Below are 5,881 nucleotides of genomic sequence, written 5' to 3'. Positions count from 1 at the left end.
TGGTACTTGGACACTTTTACGAAAATTAAAATGTGGCTTAAATGAAAAAAATGATTTACGTGAATATCCTCACAAGAGTAATTGAAATAAATTGCGATTGTGGAACCCCTCACGCACGCACGAAAGCACACACGCACGCGCACGCATACACACAGAGTATCACACATCAGATGAAATGGAAGAGTGTGTGTGTGTGTGCGTGTGTATGAGAGAGAGAGAGAGAGAGAGAGAGAGAGTAAATCTATACTATATATAAAACAGAGATGTGTGTGTAATCGACTTCACCTAATGCTTCCATACTTGTGATGCGTAAATAATTTGACCTCGGATAAATGTTAGGCTCTTCATTTGATCTTTTTAATCTCTAATTAAAAATAAATATTGCTTTATATATTATTTATTTTTAATTAGAGATAAAAAAATCAAATGAAGAGCCTAAGATTTATCCGAGGTCAAATTATTTATGTATCACAAGTATGGAAGTAAATAGTGAAGCCGTTTTCACGTGAAAAGCGATTACACACACACCTCCGTTTTATATATAGTATAGATATACAAGTGCAGAAGTGCCTATGGCTTCGGTTCTTCTACTTTCCAATAATGGGAGGGAGCAGACATTAGGGACAAGAATGCCATGATCCAGGCGGGAATGCCATACCAGGAGGACGAAAGACGATGAAGGGCCGTGGGGCTGGTATATCAGTGTGACTGGACTAAATGGGAGGTCCTAAGAGGACGTTCACATACCTACATACATACATATATATATATATATATACTCACACACTTATATACATATACAAATAAAATAGTTTCTTTACACTATATGAATATAACATGTAGTAAAATAATACTACATACTTGCAATCGTTTTTCCTCTCTGTATAAAGGTTAAATATCCATTCGCAATTCCTAACTGCGAGATCATCGCAATCCTGTGAGAGAACGGAACCTAGAAAATGAACATCATTACGTAGTATAAATTTTACTTTATGGAGGGTAACTTTTAAACATTTTATAGTAATTAAATCCCTCGTCTGATGATTTTCAAACGATGCTACGTCTAAAGGCGCACTCAGTAACTAGACTGGTGGCACGATAGAGCTTGAAACAAGCAAAAATGAATTTCAATATGCATTTTATGCATAATACAACACCGAATAAATGTTGGTTCATATGCCAACGAGACAAAACTTGTCACTACGATTCCTGGCCACATCATGCATAACAACAATAGTCGTTAACACGAGGTTTCTCACAACTCAACATTTGGAATTCATGAACTACAGCTGCATTACGAGCACATACTACATATATATATGCCTACAAATCACACATGTGTATATGTGTATATAAATATGTGTGTGTCTGTGTAAGAACAAAGTGATGGCTAGTAACAAATTGTTAAATACGTATATACAAAAAATATTACATTTATATATACATGTTAATTGTAACGGATAGGCAAATATATAGGTGCATATACAAATGATTGATAATGGAGATGTACTGAAAGTTATTGACAAATATATATGTAAAGAAAAGATGATCGCATAGCAACTTACCAAAGAAGAGAACTAAAATAAATGCAGGAAGTTTCATTTCGGTCTTTGCCATTCAGCTACTTTGAATATGAATAAAGATATAACAGTGTTATAGAGGTGTTTTACCTTAATTAAAAACGATGTAACACATGGTGCACCGCAGGATGTTGAATATCATGGTATGTTGGAACAAGGTGAAACATTGTATTCTAACTGTTCCTACACGTCATTTCATAACCATACAGAACAAAGGGAATAATTTTATGATAAAGAAATTGTTTCTCACCAAACTTATTAAACATCACGAAGTAGGAGACAAGATCGAAGAAAAGAAACAGCCTGCTGTACTTTTTCAGAAGTGCCGATGGAAATCCTACAGGGAGGGACGCATGTTGACACTCACACAGACTGAGTTCCATAGTGAATCCTCATCACATGTCAATTAGTCGCAATTTCATGGCATGCTGCTGCCATCCAACGTTGTACCACCAACAATAATGTGATTTCTCTAAGACATCCCCAGTATTCTCTCAAGTCTATTTACACATTTCTCAATGCACACAGTTGTTACGACTGTCCTCCCGCATTTCATACTTCCATCGTAGATGGGTAGATTTAATAATCATACTACTGCAACTACTACTACTACTACTACTACTACTACTACTACTACTACTACTACTACTACCACTGCTGCTGCTGCTGCTACTACTACTACTACTACTAATGATAGTAATACTAATAATAATAACAATAATACTAATAATGATGATAATAATAGTAACAATAATAATAATAATGATGTGGCAGGCAGTTTTGACTCACCCTGTATATACATACATACATACATACACATATACATGCAAACATGAATAGACACATACATGCATACATAAATACATGCAAACATGAATATATATACGCATATATATATATATATATATATATATATATATATATATATATATATATATATGTGTGTGTGTGTGTCTGTGTGTGTGTGTGCGTGTATGTATCTAAACACACAAGCACATACATATATATGCATATACATACACACATACTTATGGGTGCTTGTGTGTACGTGTGTGTATCTGCGCAGTTATGCACCATGTGCGTTAGTATTTTTACATCTCTAACACCTGTTTCAAACCACCAGTCCTATAAACTGAAGATTGGCCATAAAACGTCATTTCTCAAGTATGAATTTAAATATTATATTCTATCCATGCTGGTGATCTTAAAAGTTTGTTAGTGTGGAACAAATAAAAAATGTCCCCCGGGCGTTTAATTTTGTCCACATTTATGACACTTTTACAGACATACTTTTCTAATACTTCCATTATAAATATAAAATGAGGCCGTCAGAACATTATTGTAGAATGTTCTTTATTTAAATTTCCATTAGTTATATAACTTCACGTGCAACAAAGAAATCAGACTGAGAGTTCAGCTTGAAAGAGTATAGAATACAAAACATATTCATATTGCCAGATACAGGTTCTTCCAGCAGCCATCCTCGTAACCCAGGGTAACACAACCTCCCCCAGGCATTTTACGTAAGCCTCTGTGTTGAGTCTGTGACCGTGTGAGAAGATGAATAGAAGCATACTGTTACTATCACTAGTGATCACTACAAACCCAATGAAGTTACTGGATGTTTGATTATTATCACGCTCTGTACATGCTTTGGGAAAACGGCAAGTTCACAGATTGACACTCATACACTCTGAAATATTTGTATTGAAGCTTCCAGCGCCTATGCCAGACAGTACAGCATATCGGTTCCATATTCCTTGCCGAGTGAATTGCGTCATGGTGCTGTGTTTCTGAACCTAATATATTTGTAGTAGACAAAATAAAAAATAATGAATGCACATGAGCGAAATCAAAAGTGTAATATGTCAACAATCTGCCCCTCACATGCTGTGTATGTATGTATGCGTATGCATGAATGTACATATATGTACATATATATGATAGAATGTGTCTATATATACATATATTTATATAAAAATGAATATATGTATATACCATACTTACATATACACATTTCTGGCTTTCGTATTTCCTTTTTTGTGACAGTCCTTAGACATACCTCTGGTATACATTACACTGCGTAGCACGTCTATTGTGCTGTGGTAGCGATTGTTATATTCTCCTTACATATGACTAGAAATTGAAACTATTTAATATTTCTTTGGCAACTTGCTTTTCCTGTACTCATTTGCACCACATAGAATCCTTGTCACTATATGCCTATAATACTCCCCCACTATTCCGGCTCATGTTTCAAAATGCACATATTGGCAAACCTAAGGGACATGCATAAATGCTTAAGCAAGTCTATGGTATTGAACAGCATTTTTGCTTTAACTATTATCCCGCTTCAGCAAATCAGCGCTGAATTTCTCTCTGAAATGTAATGAAATGTTGGTTAGTTGCAAATCATTGTTGTTCGGTTCAAACAATCACAGTTTGAAGGAAATATTAGTCTTTTCCTTAAATTTACATATAGAAACAAATAGGAAGTAGCACTGACCAAAGAAAAAAAAAAGAAAAATTACATGGTGTCATAATTACAAAATAACGAAATCAGTACATTATTGCAAAATACTCTTTATTTAGTCACGCATGACCGATGTAAACACAATAGCTGGAAGGAACAGTGGTTGAAGTTTTATCTGTAAAGAGAATTGAAAACTATGGTTATTCATGCATATTGAAAATAGTGTGATTTGACGTATATAAAAATGTTCTCTATATAGTTTACAATGCATTACTGCATGTTATTTTGTACCAAGGTTAGTTAAGTTAGTCTTGGTGAAAAGTGGCAAGAAACCTAAGAAAAAACAAAAAAAAAACGGAGAAAAGGTCGATATATCTCAATTTCAAGACCAGTTTATATTTGTTGAGCTGATAAAGATACGGTTGATGAAATGTTTTTATCAACGATGTGTCATTCTGCCCTAGCTCCCCATTGAAGGAAGCAGTGCTGGCTACTCGGTGAAACACTTTCAGGCTGAGGTGAATCCAGCTGGATTCCCCTATAAATGTTGTTTTTTTTATCACATTTGGCAGAGAAGCTATCACATAGATTTTCTTGATCTTGAATCTTCAGTCCCCTGGAATATATCTTCGATATTTACTTCGACTGTATGATCAATTATTTAAGGTATTAGGAATAATAAGCAACTTATATAAGAATTGTTAATATATTAGAATTGTAATGATATGCTGTGTATAATTCAAGATGTCACTGTGAACGAGCTCAAGACTAATATGAAAAAAATGATGCTATCGAGAAACGAGATTTATATAAAACATAATTCAGTAAAAACAGTTCATTAACAGTTCAGTAACAATTAAATCAACGTACCTCCCGTCGGTTGCTAGAGTTATGCATCTGAAAGTACAGTGCGAAAGTATAATGAATAGTGAATGAACAAAACATAGTTGCATTTAATGTTACGTTATAAATATATTCCTAATAATCTGTATACAACCTCCTTCGATCAACGCGCAGTATATAGTGTAATCAGTGTGAAAAGAAAGAAGGCAATATCCTTGCTTTGGCTGAGTGTGGCAGTCAAAACTCTTGCATTACGGTATGGAATATTTACGTTATCGTATATTGCTTATTACTTTCATTATTTGCTGCAATTGTCTTCCACAAAATTACGGGAATGACAAACATCTTACCTTGCAAGAAAGCAGTTTGTGAAATTGAGTGTAACAGTAATCATCCTCTCCTTTAAAGCAGTTCATAAACTCTTTACGTGTCCTGGAATACAAATTTGTCTTAATTCAGAAGTTAAAACGTTAATGTTCAAATCGCCCTCATCATTATATTGAGGCACCATAACAATCGTATTTAAATTTATCTTTTCTCCTTCTAGTGTGTGTTAAAAACTACAAATTTAAGAGGAGATTTATGTCATAAACTCGCCGCTGGATCTGAATAATTGTGTACAAATATTAGGAATAAAATATCTACCTAAAGCCGTTTGAAGAATCCATTGAATTGGTTTTCAGTCCTAATTTGAGTACAAAGATATAATTTTAAGTAGGATATAATATCAAGTCCCTGAGAAATGAATTTCTACATATCGTTAAAAATCACTGCTGTAGGAGCATGCGAGCTCCGATTAAATAAATTGTAGTACTCGATACATTTAACATTTCTCCCAGTCTTCACATGTTATTTATCAACACACTTTGTTCCATGTAACTGATCTCAATTTTATAACAGCATTCATTTATTTTACAATATCTAGATTTAATCGTTTGTAAACTCTTACTCTTTTGAATAAATACATACATGCATACATACATGT

General features: G+C 34.0%; 1 protein-coding gene across 2 annotated transcripts in view; it reads right to left on the bottom strand.

The window, feature by feature from the left end:
• LOC128249947 (uncharacterized) overlaps positions 1-2,453 on the bottom strand; it is a 14,632-nt gene extending 12,179 nt beyond the window's left edge. Inside the window, exons 1-2 of one of the 2 annotated variants that reach the window (XR_008266091.1) lie at positions 1,566-2,453; positions 862-952 (exon numbers count right to left, since the gene is read on the bottom strand). The gene's annotated coding sequence lies outside the window, so the exon portion shown is untranslated. The remainder of the gene's footprint in view (positions 1-861; positions 953-1,565) is intronic. The other variant, XR_008266092.1, reaches the window with a different exon arrangement.
• Between the last annotated feature and the right edge of the window lie 3,428 nt (positions 2,454-5,881).

This window comes from Octopus bimaculoides, chromosome 18 (genome assembly GCF_001194135.2).
Source record: "Octopus bimaculoides isolate UCB-OBI-ISO-001 chromosome 18, ASM119413v2, whole genome shotgun sequence".
NCBI classification, from domain to species: domain Eukaryota; kingdom Metazoa; phylum Mollusca; class Cephalopoda; order Octopoda; family Octopodidae; genus Octopus; species Octopus bimaculoides.
The sequence above is the reverse complement of the archived record's forward strand: the minus strand, read 5'-3'. Positions and strand labels throughout refer to the sequence as shown.